Source organism: Chlamydotis macqueenii, chromosome 1, assembly GCF_036417535.1.
Source record: "Chlamydotis macqueenii isolate bChlMac1 chromosome 1, bChlMac1.mat, whole genome shotgun sequence".
Taxonomy (NCBI): Eukaryota; Metazoa; Chordata; class Aves; order Otidiformes; family Otididae; genus Chlamydotis; species Chlamydotis macqueenii.
In genome coordinates, this window is record NC_141556.1 from 137,001,344 (window position 1) to 137,022,436 (window position 21,093).

At 40.2% G+C, this 21,093-nt stretch overlaps 1 protein-coding gene across 1 annotated transcript in view; it reads left to right on the plus strand.

The window, feature by feature from the left end:
- The first annotated feature begins 368 nt into the window (after window positions 1-368).
- Window positions 369-21,093, plus strand: part of MID1 (midline 1) — a 186,069-nt gene continuing 165,344 nt past the window's right edge. Inside the window, exon 1 of the mRNA XM_086768102.1 lies at window positions 369-490. The gene's annotated coding sequence lies outside the window, so the exon portion shown is untranslated. The remainder of the gene's footprint in view (window positions 491-21,093) is intronic.

Genomic DNA, 21,093 nt, shown 5'->3' on the forward strand with positions numbered 1-21,093 from the left:
TCAGTGTGGGCTGACAGAGACGCATGTAGAGAACACTTGCAAGCACCCAGGGGTGTGCTCATTTCAGAAATTAGTGGCTGCGAGGGTGAAGAATGGAAATGTGCACTTTTCTTGTGCCTTGTCCTGATGCGTTGTCTGCGTTCGGGATGCGCTGCCCAAGTGGCCGGTGAGCTTGTTTGGATACCCTCCCTTGAGGATGTCCCTGCGGCAGGGAGGGGGGCTGAGCGGCAGCAGCATCTCTTCCCCCACCCCTCCGGGAGAATCGCTTCTGCTGAAGTCATTTGGTGTGTGCTGCTCTTTCCTGTGCGAGGATTAGGGAGTAGAATGGCTTTGTGAGGAGGCTCGGAGAGAGGGAGCTGAAGAGAGGCTGAACAGAGGGGCCGAAAGACTTTAGCCTTTCATAGTTCTTTCAGTCTGGGAGACCAATTGCATGTGATACGGCAGCTGGGGGTTTTGTTTTCCTTTCAGCTGTGTACTGTAGGAGAAGCTGGTAAGGTTATTCTTTTTTTTCCCCCACTTGTTCTACTGTTCCATGATGCTATTGTAATTGTGTTATCGAAGTGGCTGTTTGGTGAGGAAGGGAAGTTGGTTAATGATGCTGAGGGTCCCTTGCATTGTCTCTGCTTTGTGCAGCTGCATAGTTTGGGGAGAGGCACTGTTTATAGTAGAGGAGCTGGTTTCCGTTGAACAACTTTGCTGTTATTTTTCCAAAGTTGTTTCAGCCTTTCTTTTGGTGAAGCTAGGAAAATAAGCAAACAAACAGACTCGGCTGTTTAGAAATGGGTAAATTTATAGAGGCTGCAATTTGTTGAAAAAGCTGTTCTGCCAAAATCCCATTTTCAGATGTTCTGCCTTTGATGTTATCAGATTTGTCACTCTGTTGGATCAACTCCAAAACTGGGTTTTATGTGAGAATCTTCTCTCACAAACCTCTTATTCACATTTTCAGCAGGGACCAGATAGGTTACTAGAACTGAGAGCCAAAGAAAACAAAACAAAAATGTATACGTGTGAGGTGGAAATGTTTGGGGAAAGGAAAAATCCTAGGGGAACTCTGAAATTAAAAAATAAATGAAGCAGCATTAATTCTTGGCAATAATTTTTAGCAGAATGCTCCTGACCAATGTAATAGGAAGCATGTGGTTAGGCAGAGAATATAAATGCTCTTTCAGAAGATTCAAGATGCACAGGTGCATATCCTGTCTAACTGCACTCTTCCAAAGAGAGAGTTATCAGATTTACCCTCTTTGAGAGGAAAAAAGTGTAAAAAAAAAAAAAAAAAAAGAAGAAGAAAAAAGAAAACTAGAAGATCCTGGCTATCCTGTCTCTTTCCCCTCTTCTTGTTATTTTTAGAATGGTGATTTGTGTTTGTCAGAGTCTTTTATTTCCCTTCATATTATCGTGGGAAACTTTAGCTTGAATTGGTTGGACATACGTGAGCGCAGCTTGGGGCGGATCATGTCTATTGCACAGACAGGCTATGAAAATCCTGCCTGTGACTCAGAAGAATTGTAAAGACCATAATTACCAACAAAAGTTTCTTTTGTGGCCATTCAAAAATCACAAACAAGGTAAGGGGGAATGATTGACAACAGTTACACTACTGATTGACGGGGAACCAGAAACTTGGTCTGTGACTTAGTATGTTAGTTTTTCAAGAAGCGCTGACCTTTTTCACTATTATTGTATTCTTTCTGGTGGACTATTCCCAACTGCCCTATTGAAGCTAGCATGTCTATCTAAAATGTGTCTTTGTAATTACTGCTTATAGTCTGTATGTCTCTTTAGAATTATATGCTTATTTGTTGATGCCGAAACAAAATTGAGAGATGCATTGCAATCAGACCTCCATGGAAGAATGTGTATCTTTTATATGCCTCACATGCTTAACTATTGATTTCAGCTACAGATTTCACTCTCATGAAGTAACGAAGTGCCACATCCAAATCCTGCAAATTTATACTCACAGTTCTACCTCTCAATAATGGAAGGCCCAAGGATATCAATGTGGTTACTCATGTGAGTAAAGATTTAGAGACTCATTTCCCATTCATGAATGAAATTGTTTAGGAAGTGCACAGTTACTATGGTTCTCTTTTGGCTTAAACCCCAAAATCTCCATTAAAACAACCACTAATGAGATTTGTTAGAGGAGCCCAAGGATAGAGAAATTCACTGATTTGGTACAAGAATGCGGTAGACTCTTGACAGCAGTATTTCAAGAAGAATGGCAAAAACATTCTCTCTCTTTAGCTTATTAACAGTTTTAGAAACACGGGAAACAATTCATCTCTTCCTGCTGCACCACTAGATACACATTCCACTTGGAATACCACCACAATTGTGAGTTACTCCTCCCTCTGAGAATAAAAGTTAATTTAGTGTGGTCTTTGTCACATACTTCCCCTTGCTCCTAGTAATAACTGTCAGTTCTGGCAAATGACAGCGAACTGATATTTCAGGTTAGGCTTCTCCTGGTTTTCTGTAGACAAAGGTACAGTATCTCCAGCATGCAGTGTTTATTACTTTCACATCCTTGGTTTCACTGCAAGCAAACAAGGCAGGATGTGTTCCCTGGTTATTGATACACCACTTAAGGCTCCTTAGTTCTCTAGTGGAAAAATTACTTTGGTTCAGTGTTTCTGAACTGTTTAACAGCATCTTGTAGTTTACAGAGACAGAGAGATGTATTTGCTGCTATTTCTTTCCTAGTTTTCATGAGTTCTAAACCTCCAAATATGATTTTGGAGAAAAATGGGCATTTAGCTGAAAAGAACTCACAACTGATAGTATATCTGCACATGTGGATGGTAAAGGAACTACACTAAAGTTGTGCAAGACAGCTCTGAAATGAACTGCCTGAAATAGAAAAGTGGCTATCCTATCATAAAGTAGAAATACATGTACTTTTATATGGCCATTATTGTTGGGAAAAGGGCCTCTAATTGTAAATGAAAGATCATCACCAATATCACATTTATGCATAAAGAAGTAAATATTGTCTATAAATGCCTTTCATTAAGTGAAACTGGAACAAAATTAATTCCAAAAATGGAGGGAAACACATATGAATAAACTTAACATCCATTTACTCATAAAATTAAAGTAATCTAAACATATTCCAGCAGTCATTAGCTACCAGCTAATTGTCACAACTGGAAGATTTAGGCTGATGAAAACTATAATACTGCTTCTCAAAATACATATGCAATTCTGTAAAAGAAATTGTAAGGTTGGAGATGCCATACTGGTGCTGTGCTGCAATGTGGTGAATTTTTTGTGAGCTTTTCCACATTTCTTAGTCCAAATGTCACATAAAGACCATATAGCAAACAAAAAAGCAGTGTGTTCTCTACTATACACATACATACTTATATCTACATGTATAAACATTAGTGGCAATTTATTAAAATGCCTTTGGCACACTGTAGATTATTTTCAAGCCGGTTTTGGCAGTGTTCTTTTACTTATGTTCTCGCTTGCATCACTGTAAGAGTAGTTGTTTGAACAGACTGTAAAGATACATGCTAACATCATGCAGCTTCTATGTTAATTAAACACTTTCTATGTTCATTATTATGAATTCACAAAGGATTCACAAAGCCTACGCTTAGAGCTCATGGCTACCCATCTTCCTACAAATAAGGACATTCACCTGAAATGAGTGTCACCATCAGTCATGGTGACACAGTGTAAAATAGTTCTACTCTTCTTATCTGTAAATGGAAGAAAACACATCTGGGCTCTCATGGGAAGCTGTGACTTTACAAACAGTAAGCAGCAGGAGGTCCAATCTGGTGGAACAGGATAGGAATTAGAGAATACAGTTCCCAGTTGACACAAAACAGGAGATTTTGAATGCTTCTTCAAAATCATCTTCATTTATTTTTTTTCTTAAATTGCTGTGAAAGTCGATAGATACTAATTCAGTCATTTCTACTCATGAAGTAACAATACAGAACAGGCTGAGTATTTTGTCATATATATTTAAAAGATACTTATAGTTTCTAAACACATCTATGCAATTTTCAAAACTTTTTGGTGAAATTCTGCATGTTTACTGATGCATCTTTGTTATGCACATCCTCCAGCAGCTTAGAAGCGCTGCCTGTTCCGTAGCTTGGGATTTGCTCGGTTTTTAAATCCACTGCAAACAGAGAGAAATTGAACAACTGAGTAGGAGATAATCTGCAGGACAATCTGAGCATGGGAACGGTGGGACATTGTGATGATATATGGCTGAGGTTTGCAAAGTTCACAAGCATCCCACTATCTTCCCTGAATGTGTTTCAATTATATATGTTCATATATTTTCCTCTTTGAAAAGCTATAACATTTACAAGCATGTAAATGTTGGATATAGTAGGTATCTTTCATCTTAGAAATCTCAGTCTTTTAGAAAAGTAGTGTCCATTTCCATAAATAAACTTCCAGGGTTTAAAAAATTGACTTGTGGTCCATTCTAAGCTAAAATTCAGCCCACACGGTGTGGCCGACTGGGCAGGATGCTGTCTGCCATGGTCTCATAGTTGATACAGAATGAAATTGTTGAGACATGTGGTCTTATCCAATTAAAACTTTGACTGAAATGTTAATGGTCTTTTGGCTGACACTTTGGGAAAGACCACCAGTGATTTCCTTAGAGGAAAGAACTGTTAGCTTCCAGCCATACCTGGGTCTGTCCAAGCCCATAACATTATTAGCTGAAATCGATGTAGATTTGTAAGAGCTTTTGAAGTTTTCTGGATTACATGCAGACAGAAAAGAGATGGATTATTTTTACTTCCATGAACCGGAGTATCATACTTCAGTGCTAAATAAAGGAAGCTAAGGGTCAACCTGTCAATCAAAACTCATCTACATTAGAAAAATGTGTGAAGCTTTTTTTCTACACTGGTCCTTCTTATCCAGTGCAACCAGCTGTAGAAGTGGTGTAAGCTGAGACTTTGGGACTCCAAGGGCTTTCAGAGCATTCTCGAGGGGCAAATGAAGGAACAATGAATTTTGACTGTGTCTGCACCTCTCCCAAAGTAGTCCCAGTAGGTGCGCTGGTGAGGACAGAGCTTATGTTAGGACTTGGATCACAGTTTTGCCTTATGTTTTTTTTTTCTATTGAGTTTAACTGGATCAGATTTAGGCAATTACTGATAGCACTTTGTGATTTGTTTTCTTCCGGGTTGTGGAAGAGATTAATGCACCCTGTTAATACTATTGCAGTGTCCTACAAAGAGACACCACTTGTCTTCTGGAAGTTCCATCAATGACATCTTTACTTCTTGCAGTTTCAAGGCCATATATTAGAATTTGCACTGGGTCCTATTCCCTTTTATAAGACTATTTCTGTACTCCACTCCTTTTTGCAGTCTAATAAATTGCCTAGAAAGATGATTTTAGAATGTCATTATATGCTGAGAGAATGATATAGTGAAAGCTGTGAGTATGTACAATACAACTTGCATGGGATTCAGTTCCAGATAAACTAAAAAACGTGGGCATCTGTGTGCAAATGTCTACATGTGATTCAGCTCAAATGACAGCTGACAGCTACGGTTCAATTCAGTTGCCCGCACACAGGCATTTAATGCCATTACAGGTACATTAAGGTACCTTAAACATCCACGTGGGAGTGAGAAGTGACCCAGGACATGTGGGCACTGTATTTCTGGAGAACTGGTTCTGCCAGGGCATCTGAAATAATGCTAGGTGCCTATATATAGGCCCATGAACAGTCAACAGTCTAGTCAACTGCTCCTGTTCACCAGATCATCAGTGGCTACAGTGCCACCTTGCACAGTTAGCTTGTCTACAGAGAGCTACTCACAATTTGAATAACTGCTGGTTTTTTACATGCTTTTTTTTATGTCACTGCTCTTGAAGAAAAAGAGCTGAGTTATTTATGGACCAAAATTAAAGTGTTCCTGTTCATCATCATAATAGGGAGAAGAAGGAAAGAAGGAAGGAAGGGGAAAAGTGTATTTATCCTATCTACTGAAGGCATCTATTTTGAATGCTGAAGTTAGGACACTGGGCTGCTTTGTAATAGAGAAAGAGAACAATATACCTTATCTGAATTATTCAAATTCCAGATAAATGCCTAGCCAAGGGGAGACAAAGTCTCCTTGGACTGATTCAGGTGGCCTTGGTAAGGTACTGAGCTGGTAACATCTAGGACTAGTTGATAGGAAACATCAGGCATGCTCATTATAGCTTAGGTCATCTGAATATGACATACTTTCCTAAGGTTATTCTAAGTTCTGTTAATATGTATTCAGACTAAAAGAGATTGTACCCAACAATTCTTTTCAAGATATCTATTATTCTGTTCTGTTAATCTGATTTGGCATAACTGCTATCTTATATGATTTGGACTGACTTCTAAATGTACCTGCCTCTCTTCATCAACTGCATAGGACTATTGCCCCTGAGAAAATAATCAGGGGGAAGAAACACTTTCCTTCTGTTATGCACTACTTAGATTAAGTCCTTTTGCTGAGATATCGTTAAACTTTTACATTGTTTATGCATATCTGTAGGGTTTCTCTAATGTATTCATGTGTATTTTGAAACAACATACATATGCACTCCACCTCACAGTTCTTTCCTGTGTGTCAGAAAACAATTTCCCCAACTGAACAATCTAAATTACAAGTCCAGTTATTGTCTGGTTTGAGGCCCATAATTATAGCTCAGATGGTAGGGCAATTGCAGAAGAGTTTACCAATTTACATGTTAATCAAACATAGGCTGATGGACCGTGATTAATGTAGGCTCAGTCAACATCTTAATTAGCTGGAAGCACATCATGAGGCATTGGTGCCTATCTTCCCACCCCTGAGATTTTTTTCCAAGCAAGTACAGGTTCCTCAATAGCTGTTTTCCAGAAAGCTAAAATCTTAATAATTGTTCTAATGAGGGACCTTAGTTAAAAACTGTTTAGCTTTGTGTAGAACACCTGAGGTAGTATAGCATCTTCGGTAGAGGGCAAAGCCTGGCCAATTTGTAACCTGGATCAGGTGTGATACTAAATAACAGATTTGTGCCAAAATCACATTGACCACAAAATATGGTTTTTAAGAACTGAGGATGGTTTTATCTGATTGATTAGTTCCACATGTCCACAGCCCCAGGAATCTCTCCACAGGAGCCCACATGGAATCAGGATAAGCACAATTTAAGTATGCCTTTGTAGTTGAGTAACCTGCTGAGCAGGACTTCATCCCTCCTAACAATGTCTCTCCTGATACTTTTTTTAAAGGCTTGCTGGTCTGTAGCTAATTTATTTTACATGTAGAAATCAACTTTCTCCATACAGATATGTTTTAAAATTCCTTGAATACTATCAAATATTGTTTTCAAAGGCTAGCCTGTCTGAGGACTAACTCCCAATGAGACTAGGAGATGTTTAGAATTTTTCCCCATTTGATTCCTTGCTGCACATCTTTCACTGCTGCAAAATATACACAGTGAAATGTAGATGGAAATGTTTGGTGTATATTTATTTTTATTTTTAAAAGGAAAATCCTGTTCTGAATTGTTTTATTTTAGTGGGAAGAAGTTCTTTTATTGATGAAACCAGAAACCTCTCTGGCATTATATGTTCCCAGTATCACAAAGATGCAGAATAAAAGTAAAAATAACATGTACGCTGTGTGCAATTTCTGTCCTTGCTGTCCTGATAGTTCATATAAGAGCTGCTGGTGGTGACAAGCAGAAATACATCTGTTGTGTGTTTTGGAATTGATTGCTGAGAAGAACAGGGAGCTATTTAGGACCTTATATTTTCTACTATCTTCGGGCACAACATTGATATTTTCTGCTTGGTTTCTGAAGAGAGGTATGAACTGTGTCTGGGATCAGTACCAGCCACTGCATGAGTGTCGGATGGTACCCCGGCCTTCCACCCAGGGGACTGGTATCACAGCCTCCCATACAGGAAGTCTTCCCTCATTACAGAAATAAAGGGAAGATTCCCTGAGATCAAAGCCACTTACAAATTACAGATACCTCTTGCCAAAACAGAGAGAAATTATTAGTGGAAAAGACCCAGGAAGCTTCCTTGGTCTATTTGCCTGCCAATGCCTTGTTATTTCTTACATCCTCTCAAAGGCTTCATTATGTTCAATCCATCCTTGCAGGCCTTAGTGGCAGTCTGGCCTCTTATTTAGAGGATTATTTTTTTGGTATTAAATGTTCACTTAACTTCATGCTTCTGTTTGTAGTACAAATCGTCCTGCTCTCTTCAACTCAGATCATTAAACAAAACAGTTACTCTGTATGGATTTATAAAAACATTTTTATTATACTTCTGAATATACTAGAACCTTCAGATGAATGGTAAGAATTTGTGTTGAATATTTTTGTGAAAAGCTAAACTTTAAGATTATTTAAGCCTTAATGTTTACCATCATAAAATAAGAATTTCATGCCTCAGGATACGGAGTGTTGGAAATTGGACACATAGTGTTTGAAATATCTTAAGCTAAAAAGAGCAATTTTAATCTTAATGAAGCCAAACATACAAAAAAAAAAATCAGCAGCTGTGTGCAGTTGAGATATTGCATTAATGCCGATGCTACCAACATTTCTTAACCGAAGTACAAAGAAATTGATGGGTACAATCCTGTTTAGCCTAATCGCATACTGACAGAGCTGCCACTGAAGTTACTGCAATCTACAGATATCATGTAGTAACTGAAAATGGCTGTTTAGGTGATTAACATAACTGTATCTGGGAACAGTCAGTTTTTAATGGTTGAAAAACATAACAGAAAGCAGCTGTGAATGACACCTTTAAATGTTAAGTCTTGAGGTGTTTTTGGTATTTGAAGTTTGTTGTTTTACTTGTATTTTGGCTACAGACAATAATTGTGGAAACTCTGTTCCCTCTAAATCCAGAAGGAACTTCTAACAGCAGGTTATATCTTCAGCCTCACCTACCCTGAGACGTCAATGGAGGTAACTGTGCTTGGTCTCCGTTCCATCTTTTGGTAGATCCATATTACTAGTATGCTTTATATTATTCCTCATTACCTTTCCTTCTGATATCCATCCTGGATAACTATTTAAAAATGGGTATTTATCTATGCTAACCTCAATGAATCAAAATGCTAGATAGTTTCATAGTTAATTCTAAAGGATAAGTCTTTCCATCCACACATTCTGGAGGTTCATTCCTTTTTCCATTATAGCAGAAGCTCACATGCTGGATTTAATCCCTAACTCCAACATTTAAAACCTAAGTGAAATAAAACTCTCCTTTAATGACTTAAATTTGGTATCATTATAATGTTAAAGCCTGAAGAACTATCTTGACGGTTAAAGAAAGTAAAATACCATCCCTGCACAAATAGAGTGCACAAATTGGAGCAAGTCCAGAGGAGGGCCACAAGGATGATCAGAGGGCTGAAGCACCTCTCCTATGAGGACAAGCTGAGAGAGTTGGGGCTGTTCAGCCTGGAGAAGAGAAGGGTCCAGGGACACCTTACAGTGGCGTTCCAGTACTTAAAGGGGGCTTATAAGAAAGATGGGGAGAAACTTTTTAGCAGGGCCTGTTGTGATAGGATGAGGAGTAATAGTTTTAAAATAGAGAGGGGTAGATTTAGACTAGACATAAGGAAAAAAACTTTTTACAATGAGGGTTGTGAAACACTGGAACAGGTTGCCCAGAGAGGTGGTGGATGCCTCATCCCTGGCAACATTCAAGGCCAGGTTGGACAGAGCTCTGAGCAACCTGATCTGGTTGGAGATGTCCCTACTCCTTGCAGGGCGAGGTTAGACTAGATGACCTTTAAAGGTCCCTTCCAACCCTAACTATTCTATGATTCTAAGTTTTTAAGCAGGAGAAACATCTAAAAGATTTAATCACTGTTTGAAATTAAGAGTTAACAGCAAAAAGTGTTTACCAATGTGTAACCTGGTTTTCCCTGGAAAGATCTAATTGCAGCACCTCTTTTCAACAGTTCTAGGACATTATTTTTCTAAGGTTTTGTTGAGTTCTTAAATTAGTACTGAATTCAAGTGAACGCAATCAGGAAGCAAACCAAAATAGTAAAATATGAAGTGGTATGAGCAGCATTTTCTTAAGACGTTTAGTTTGCAACTCTTAAGAATGAACAACTGTTTTCTACAGTACTATGATTTTCCACTTAAGTGCTTACAATGTACTTTCAAAGAGCAAAAGATCTAAAAATATGTTGTATCATATATGAAACTCATTGTGTTGATGTATCCCTGTAATCAGTCATCCTCCCAGGAGTATTCAAGTAACAACACTGCAATTAATTTGCATTTACACTGTTTTTCAGTATGAAAATAAATCTGTACAAAGTGCTCCCATTTTACAGAAAGGAAAACAAAGACAGAGGTTCAGTGTTTTGATCATGATTCTGGTATTTCCGAGCCAAGATGTCTAGTGTCCATGATCAGAGCACTGGACATCTTTTACAGATGATCCTCTCTCATCTACAAGATGTTCTCCTGGAATCAGCCCCAGGGAGACATACTGAGGGAGCAGGTGGGGAATTATTGAAAAAAAGACACAGCTATTTGAACACTGTTGTAGTCATTAACAGTACAGCCATGAAGCTGAACATACACAGAAAGCAAATATTTATGTGACTAGCGATCTAGCTGAAAAAAAAAATAGAAAATGAGACAAAAATGCCTGTTTTAATTTTGTTTTAGTTAGGTGTCTGACTCTTCCGGTTATGCTATTTCTGTGCTGTCATCTTTCTACGGAGCTGTAGGCTTGGGAAATGCTAGATCAAACTCAGAAAGGTAAAAGTAAAAAAAAAAAAAAAAAAAAATCAATAAGTTAAGAAAAAACAGGCCAAGAAAAAACAACCAGCTCTAGTCGATACAGTTCAGTGTGAAAAATCTAATGTTAATTCTCTCTATTTGTTTCTTCTGTAGGAGATCATTATAGGGCTTTATGGTTTTTCCAGATCAGTACAAAAGACATTCTATATCTTGATGTGTCTCTATGAATTTGAAAGATGTGACCTCCATGGGGGATACTACTGTTGGTTTTACATCATTAGTGTTTCCCTTCATTTATTTCTGCAGAATACCTGCACTGTCTTTTAAAGTCGGAATTGACTGGGGTGACAAATTGAATCTTGAATCTTTGCACCTGACACCATGAGACCCTATAAATTAGTTATGGGCTAGGAAGATAGAATCCTAAATGTTTCTACTTCTCATAGAAAAAATTACCCTTGGGGTTACTAAACAAAGAACGAAAAACCCGGACCTGTTAACAAGAAAACAATTATTTACACACATGTGGGTATTTGTCATTATGTTCTTTAGAATTAGAAGTCTTGTTCCATTACAGATACTTCTGCCCTTGTGACTCTAGTTGTTAAAAATGGGGTTCAGTCTAGCCCAGTTAGTACGAGGAAATATATACAATCGAAACTATGAATTAAAGCAGGGCTATACATGTCTGTTGCTTTTGGTCTTTCAAAGGAACCAAAGATTAAGCTATATTGTTTCAAAGCTACAATAGTGTAGAATGGCCAGTAGTAACTGTACCGTCACCCTTATGGTGGCTTATTATTCTAGTACATTCACGGCCAGGACGAAGCAAATAAATTATTGACTGCTGTGGATGATTTCATTTATTTGTGCATGTATGTATGTCATTGTTAGAGCAAACAGTAGAGAAAAATATTGCATCCTAATATGACTCCCATGGGGAAGTCTTAATACCATTCAGCCAGGTGGAGCTTCTATATGTTTTTTTTTCCATTCACTGCCATCTGCCTATCCATCATAATGCCCTGAGCACTTTTCATCCATGAAAACTCCTTGCTATAGCAATATATAGGCTTTGTAAATAAAGTCTGGCACCCCTAAGGGGAACAATATAGACTTCTAGGAATTCTCATATATTTAATCTGTTTTAAGGCTAGAAAAGTATATTTCTGTAATAAAATATTTTAAGACCTTTTTGTCCTGGGAAATTTCTTTTCCATGACAGGTGACCTTTACAGGTCCTCTCTGGCTACATAACTGCTAAGGATATGAATATTTAGGGGTTTCAAATGCATACAGTATGATGCAGGCATTTTTTAAAGATTACTCCAAGGCTAAAGCACTTTCCTCGCCCCAGTGTTTGAGCAGTTTGAAAGTATCAAGGCCCATGTTATCCCTGCAGATACATGCAGAAAACTCTCAATGGCTACAGCCAAAGATGCACATGTGCATCCAAGGGCAGTATTTTGGCTCTGAAAGTAAACCAGGATACGAGAGAATAGAATATGGGTCTGTATATTCATACTTGTTATGGCTCAAAGCATCTTACAAGGAAATAAATGAGATACTACTAGCACAAGGAGCATGTAGGAAGGCTCAGAAGACATTAGGTGCTTGGTAGAAGATCACACAGTGTTTTGAAAAGCAAAGCTTGATTTACTAAGAAAAGTAATAGTGGCCAGACATACTGATGTTTGTTTTTTTCATTCCTCCTTCTCCCTCTGTCTCTTACACCAACAAAAGATGCCATTGAATTTTTAACTTTAGCGTTTTCAACCCACTATCGTAAAGCTATCAACTTTTTTTTTTTAATTTTCCCTTGGCCTTTTCTTCTGAGCACGCAGCAAGACCTGAGTGTTAGGTCTGAAAAACAAAATGCCTTCTCAACCTCAGCCCTACTACGTCAAACGCTTTAGTCTAGTCGTGTTGACATCACATGCACAGCTATCTAGTAGGATATGTGCAGTTGTTTGGAGAAGACACCCCCTAAGCTGCTAAGCAAGGTAGGCTGAGTTTCCCAGTAGCTTCTCTAGGGCAACCTGCGTGGCTAGAGCAGAGACATCTGAACTGGCTCTGTCTCTGCTCGCTCAGGACTCGGGGCTATGCAGTGCAGCACAGCACCTGAGCTGACAAATCATGTGGGAGCTTAAATTCAGAAGCAATATTGTCATTTTTAGCTTGAGCATAGTGAGTGCTTCCAAGACATTGGACTGCTCCTGTATAGCTTCTTGCCACAATGACCTGGGTAAATCTTCCCTGTGCTGCCCTAATTCAAGTCTCTGATAGCTTAGATGGCAAGCTACATTTATCAAGCTCCATGATGCAATGACCTGCCAGACAGACCCCAGTCATATGGGAAATGCTGAGACAGCAGATTCCTCTCCAAAGCTCATTGCAAGATTTGGGGTAGCTGGGATGGGATGATGCGAGAGTTGAAAAGCCACCTGAGCCCAAATACTGTTGAGTTTCAAAGGGGGAAGAGTCAGTTAGTCCCAGATACAATGTCATTAGCTTGGTGTTCCTAACACCATCAACTGAACAATTTTTAGAATTTGCAGCTTCTCATTATCCATTTCTGATGCAACGTGAGAGTAACATCTGCCTATAATTTCCCCTCTAAATCCCTCTGTGAGCAAGCACTCTTGTGGTGACTGCATAGCTCTCACTGCTTGGAACAGTCTGAATCCATATTACTGACATCAGGGTTGGATTTATCTGATGATATTTCCTTAATTGTTTAATTTGTTAAAACATTTAATAGAACATTTCTGAAATGATGTACTCAGTATTTTCACCATAAAAATGAGCAGCAACATGTGTATATGTCTGCTACTGCGTTTGAAGTGGTAGGATTTGGTCTTGGGCAGTGCCAGGAACTTACTGGTTTTGTAGTTTGGGTGGAAAAATTTGGATGCAATCTTGCTAATTATTCTCTGCCTTACAGTACGCAGGATTATGGGAGGTGTCCTTAAGTAATGATCATAATAATAGGATATTATATACCTACAAGCATCCATACACATATGCATGTGCTGCATTTACACTTTTTACGTGTGATTTTTAGCAGCTCTACAGTAATTGCTTAGTTGAACTGCCCCCACTTTGTTTTTTATATAGATGTATCTGTTAAAATGTCCTTCCTGCTATTCAAGGGACTTGCGGCTGCTCCAGCTGCTGAGGGAAAGAAGAGGAATGAAGGGCTGACATGTGGGAGACTGCGGGCAAGGAGCAGCCTCCCCTGGGTGCAGCTGCCCCTCTCTGCTTCCTGTGAGGCACCCACAGGCACCCGGCAAAGCAGGCAGCAACGTGGCTCATATGGTCTGTGCAATCTGGGCAAAAAAGGGAAAAATAGATGGGAGGGCAGGTAATGAATGTCTTAAGTAAAATGCTGGTAATGTTGACTGTACAATTGACATTTTAAAAAAAATACAATGTATAGATGAGCACTGTAGTTGGTGCCTTATTGATACCTGCCCTTCCAAGCAGCAAGCAGGTGTGGGAAATGGGATAGTTTGTGGGTTGTCTTCAGAAACAAACACTTCATAGCCCCTTTCACTTAAAGAGATTGCAAAGCCTGAGCTAAAGCTGATGAAGGATATGAAGTCAGAATGCTGTTTAAAGCAACAGGTATTTAACGTGCAAGTTGGTGTGTTTTGCACAACCTCTTCTGCATCTGCTCTGCCGAGGAAGGGAGCTTGCAGCAGCCTTTACAGCTGTAGCAGGACATGTTTTCCCCTCTAGGACCTCCCTGCCCAGGCTGGCATGAGCACGAGGAGGGGGTCTTTTCTTACCTGCAGAGGATGGTCATCTTTGGAAAAGCATTAACCTCCTACCAGGCTCTACGTCTTTCACAATCATAATATTGTAGCTTAAAAATCATAACATGTTAAAGACAAATCTGCGTTCTTTTTCTCTAGCCTCTGGCTTTTGAAGCACGGGGTTATATTCAGGTCAGACTGTCAGCTCTCTCTCTGCAACAGTCTAAAGGCTAAATCCCTTTTTAAAAAGAAAATAAATCTTCAGTTCTCACATAATGACTTGGTATCTGGAGCTGAGGCTTCACAGGAAAGATCAAATAGCCTGATCCTTCTGACAGAACTGTAAGAAATGGCAACTCCTCATTATCCCATTGACTTCCACAGAGCAATGTCTCAGTTATGCTATTAAAATCGGCCAAAAGGACCCCGTCAGATTCTGAATGTTCCCTGAGACAAATGACCAAGGATATAGTCCTCAGGACAGGAGCTGCTATCACTTCCACACTGTGCATGTCAGTGATCGTCACTTGTGCTCCGGGCTCTCACATTGTTATAGCTGCTCACTGAAGTGTTACATTGAGTTAAATTGGATGATGGTGGCATACCAAGTGGTCACAAGACATGGGACACTGCACACAAGCTGATGACTCATAGGCACACACTCACAGGGCTGGAAGTGGTTATGAGCAGCTGCTTGACATTAAACCCCTAGAAAGTTCCAGAAGCGCAGCGGTGGAGGGACTGCACAGAGAACAGTTTGTTCTCCCTTGAGGATCTTTCCTTAAGGGGACCAGGATCCTTGTCCCATTCCAACATAACCAGCAGCTCATCTCAGCCTGCGCGCTCTTCTCCAACAGCTGCAGCTGTATTACAGCAGCCTCAGTGTCTCTGCTAATGGGATAAAAGCATGTCCTTGTGCTCTGTTCATTCGGAGAGCATACATCCCTTCCCACAGCCGCCAGTGTATCTCTTTCCCTTGAAACAGATTCAAGTATTAAAGCCTATTAAGTTTAATTATTGCTAAAAGTCTGGTAAGAAACAAACTCTTACGGCTACTTTAAGCTGTTTCAAAACAGGTACATATAAATCACAAATGTGCAATCACTCACGGGAAATTCAGAAGCAGGCAGACAGCAGTAATATGCACTAAAGAGAGTGATCATAAAACTGAGATGGTCTTCTCAGTCACATGTGTAGGGTTTCGCAGTTCCTGGCCTGGTGAATATCGTTCTTCAGTGAGGGCCTCTCACGGCTGGGACCTGCGCAGGACAAACTCGCAGCCACGAGGCGCGGTGTGGTGATGTGCCAGAAGTATCGCCTGCCTTCTCAGGCTTTCATGAACAAGTCCATGAATGGGTGGATCCCTACTGGGACAACTTTGTGCTTCATCCCCAAAATTGTAAAATCCCCATAATTTCAAATCAAGTCAAGGGGAAGAGCTTGCCTTAACCTTTTACCAGCCACATGCAATCCAAAAGCTTGTTCTGAGAGATTTTTTTACTTGTGAGAGTGTAGAATGAGGCACACTGAGGAAAGTTTTCTCCCTGTTACGTATATCCCTACTGTCCTTCTATGCTGTTTCTGATTTTGGGGAACTACTGCTCTGCATTCTGGATGAACAGTGGATTGGCCAGTGGACGCCTCCTCTTTGATTTGAATGGAGCTTTGTGTGTGTGTATATATATGATCAGAGGGCTGGAGCAGCTCTCCTATGAGGACAGGCTGAGAGAGTTGGGGCTGTTCAGCCTGGAGAAGAGAAGGGGAGACCTTATAGCAGCCTTCCAGCACCTAAAGGGGGCCTACAGGAAAGACGGGGAGAAACTCTTCAGTAGGGCTTGTTGTGATAGGATGGGGGGTAATGGTTTTAAAATAGAGGGAGGTAGACTTAGATTAGGTATCAGGAAAAAATTTTTTACAATGACAGTGGTGTAACACTGGAACAGGTTGCCCATAGAGGTGGTGGATGCCCTATCCCTGGAAACATTCAACGCCAGGTTGGACAGGGCTCTGAGCAACCCGATCTGGTTGGAGATGTCCCTGCTCCTCGCAGGGGGTTTGAACTAGATGACCTTTGAAGGTCCCTTCCAACCCGAACTATTCTATGATTTAATGTACATTGCATATATATATATATATATAAAAATATATATATTTAACAAAGCTGTGTCTAGTCTTCCCCTCCCCTCCTTTTTCTAATACAAAAGCTATTGCTTTCATTAAGTTATGCTGCAGCAAAACAGCACCATAACAAGAAGTAAATCATTCAGGTTACATTGAGGGGCAGTGCAAAGAAAACAAATGCTGGTGGGTAGCTGTTCTTACAGAGGGGCTGAAGAAAGAAGTATATTTCCTTCTTCTATTGTTTGGCTGACTTCAAATCAAAGTTCACAGGAAATCTCAGTCAACAATTTAGCATCGTTCTCTGCTCTCCCCTTAGAATATCTGCGATGGCATCTTGCAGCAGCAGCAGCAAGCAAGCTCCACTATCCTTTTTTTTTAAAGTATTTATATGTTTGTTGAGAAGGAATCACCCAATCAAAATAGAAACAGTGGCTTACTTTCAGTTTTGCGCATGTGCTATATGCTTCTTAACATTGTCCTTTTTTATTAACAAACTATTTCAGTTTTCTTCTGAGGCATGGTTACATTATTGTTTTTTCTTGTATAAAATTCTCCTGTAAAAGTTTAAAGCCTCGTGTTTCTGCTGGAAAGGCCTCCTATCTTTCTGTTTCTAAAGACTTTCTTTTTGATCTTTAACTTCATAGCATTGAAGGAAGGAAAAGCCATTGCTAACAGATTGGGGAGGTGCTATAAAATATTTATTGGAAGGGGATGTAAAAAAGCATAGATCATGTTTTGTGCAGGATGCTGCACTGTTGTGGTTGGAAGAGCTGCATGACTGTGTTTTCACATGGAGATGGGACTGTTTGCTAATGCCTGTTGACAATGCGCATTGATGATGCTTGTCCTCTAGCCTGAGCTCTAGCAAATGCTGATAAATTCCAGACTCTAATCAAACATATTTTAGAAACATTAACATTTGCTAAATAAACATCTTTTCCTGTTCTCTGTTCCATGTAATGGATGTTTTTAACATTGTTTGCCAGTCTTTCTACAAAGCATAACAGATGACCACTGCTTCTAATGAAATAATTATATTACCTAACCCTTTCCTTGGGAAGGAAAACGTTTGAACTTGATTTTTCACTGTCTTACCTCTTGATTTCTGTGAAGTGTCTTGCATCTGTCACTAGTATTTTCTCTTAATATCCTTGATGACAAAGATAGGAAGAAAGTTTTAGGTTGAACAAGCCACTGCCAGTTTTAAATGAAATAATGACTACTTCTCTTGGTATTGCTTTTTGTTTTGGTCACTCTCTCTGTTCATAAGATGTAAATGGGAAAGCTCAATCCACAAGTCTGTGAAGAAGCATAGGACTGTTAAGAGCCAACCTACCAAGAATGATGTGGTAGATCTACAATGCTTTCAGAGACAGATCTTGGGAGTGCTCACAAACACCCTTTTCTCCTTGATCTACCCGTAACCTGTTGACATAATTGCTTAAAGGATTTAGTGTCAGTACCCTCTGCGCGTCTTCTTTGTGTGTTCTTGGTGACATGCTAAGCCAGTTGGCTGAGCATTATTGAGGTACTAAACTGGCAGATACGCTTATGTATGCAAGGAACCATAGGCATTGGAAACTGGCTTCTAAAATAGGTTGGGTTCAAGTTCCCAGGTCTAGCGTTTGGACAGGCAGAGATGCAACCTTGAGAACTGTCTGCTGGCGAGGTTAGTCTGCTCTCTGAAATACATGTTTGTCCTGCTGAGAAACCTGAGCACACTATCAAAACAGACACGCTGGGATTGTTCAGGAGCATACTGGCAAGATGGGATCTTTCTGCAGCACGCTCCTGCATGTGCATGTGAACGGCAGAATGAGAACAGAGACTTCTCAGATTCAGAATATACTTGTTTCCTAAACATTTCAAGAAACTATTTGGTCTTTGACATAGATGACATACCATAGATTGCTAATAATAGCATGCCTGAACTTTTGTTAGAAAAATACGCATATCTCTCAGTAATTCCCACACTCCAAGGTTAAATCACCATAATATCGTATTAATGCCAGGGCTGATGAAATATAGAGAAACAGTAAAATTTCAGCTGAATAAAATTTATTATCCTTTGAGGGGTCTTTTTTTTTGTGAGACTGAAAAGAAAAACAATAAGATATCAGCTAGTCATTTGTCAGCACTACTGCTTTTGGACACAGATGGGGGTGACAGGATGCTCTTGTTCTCCTACCCTCTTCACAAGGGTCACGATCTTGCACAAAGCTGCTGACATTCTGCTGAATTACTACAGCAAATGCAGTTTCATTAACTATCCTTAAAATAAAGGAAGCATGAGTTAGAGGAAGAATTCTCTGAGTTAAGATAGAGGAATTCCTGGAAGGAAATGCTATGAATAGACAAGCTTGGAGAAGAAGCTCTGTCTGAAGGTTAGGTTGTATTGCTTTTGTTTGGTTTTTGTATGATGAATAAAATCTATCTCCAAGAGGAGTTTAAGCTTGGATACCAATTCTAGGTGTGTACGTTTTCTGGGCAGGAAGGTAAGGATTCAGCCTGTTCACACCTACAAATAGTCTGAAACTGATTATTCACAAAGAGGGAAATAGTGGAATTTATGCCAGAATTCCCTAGTATTTAGTATTGGTGCATCTAGGAAGTGCATCTTGGGGTCTGGAGCACAAGTCTTATGAGGAGTGGCTGAGAGAGTTGGGATTGTTTAGTCTGGAGAAGAGGAGGCTCAGGGGAGATCTCATTGCACTCTATAGCTTCCTGAAGGCAGGTTGTGATGAGCAGGGGTTTGGCCTCCTCTCCCAGGCAACAAGCAGGACCCGAGGAAGTGGCCACAAATTGTACCAGAGGAGGTTTAGATTGGACGTGAGGAAAAACTTTTTCTCCCAAAGAGTGGTCAGGCACTGGAATGGCCTGCCCAGGGAGGTGGTGGAGTCGCCGTCTCTGGCAGTGTTCAAGAGGCGGCTTGATGAGGAGCTACAGGATATGGTTTAGTACCTGTGGCAGCAATGGTAGTGGGAAGACGGTTGGACTAGATGATCTTATAGGTCCCATCCAACCATGTGATTATATGATTCTATGATTCTATGAAATGAGTAACAGAAATCTGTGAGTGCAGACAGGGATAAAAGTTCATTTCATTATGAGGAGACCTGGTTTTTGCATGAATCTGGGAGGATGTAGTAATTAACAGAATAATGTTGTTTCCACAGAGTCATTATATATAAGACAGCTGCCCTGGTATTGAACTCGCTTCTCTCCTGCCTGGACACGACATTCAAAACTGCGTTGTTTCTTTGATACAAGAGTTCAGTGTTTGGGTTTGCTGGGTACCTTTTCTGAAGGCAAACAAAAAGAATGTATTAAATCAGCCAAGACAAAAGGAATATGAAAATGAGCAAGATGGACTGGTATCCACATACTTTAAATTGAATGGTTTGAGTTATCCTGAGGTTTACTTGCTGGTGTTTTTATCCCCTTTATGCTGACTATCAGGATATCCTGTTGCTATAGGCTAATGTGGAATGCACTCTGCTTTAATGGTCAGAGTTCAGTGGTTTCATCGTATTTTCACAAGCAGAAAGCTGGTCCTTAACAAATTTTTTTTTTTTGTCCCGAGAGGCTAGGCATGTGCTGGGAAAAAAATGTATCACTAATTTCAAGTATGCAAAGTCTTGTGAGCTTTTAAGACTGTAAGTACAGAGAAAGTACAACATAGGTGGTAGTAGTGCTGGAGTGTAAAGGGTAATAGAGCGTACTTCTGCTAGGCACCAGTAGTGCTCCTACTTTACAATTATTCAAACTAGGAGAAAAATCGTTGCCATTTTGAATTGAGGCTGCCTTCTTTTTGCATGTAGAAATCAGCCTTGCGTGTTAGGAAGGTTTAGAGGCAGAGCTCATGTCACATCTCAGGAACTGGAAGAAGATACCTTACAATGTTATGGATGGCATCATCAGCAAGAACCAATAGAACTGCCTGCTGCATATGGTTTTTAAAATTTGTTTTAACATTGCTAAATTTGAGTCTGAAGCTCAGCCAAGAAGCAGCCAAAACTACGAAATGTTAGCTTTCCTCTGCAAAGAGAAAGCTTTTGCAATTCCAACAAGAAACCGGTCTCCCGGCTACCTCTTTCTGAGCCACGGGACATCAAAGCTTGCCAGTTGCCCCCAGTTACGCGGGTGGGGCAGGCGGTGGGGAGGGGAGGGGCGGGGAAGAGAAGGGCCGGCCGCCAGGGTGCGCTCTGGGCCTGGCAGCGGGCCCGGCTCCTCTGGCTGCCCCTCCCCCTTGGGCTTCCCGGCCAGGCCGCGCTCTCCCGTTGGCTCTGCCCGCTGTCCGTCAAAGGGAATGGATTACCTCGATAAATAACCACGACAACGTCAACCCCACGCCAGCTGCTTGCTACAGCAGACCTTGTTTCCGTCTCCTTTGTTGCGTTATGAGATAAGTTTTAGGGGGGTTGTTTCCCATGTGCAACGTCTCTCTCCAAATCTT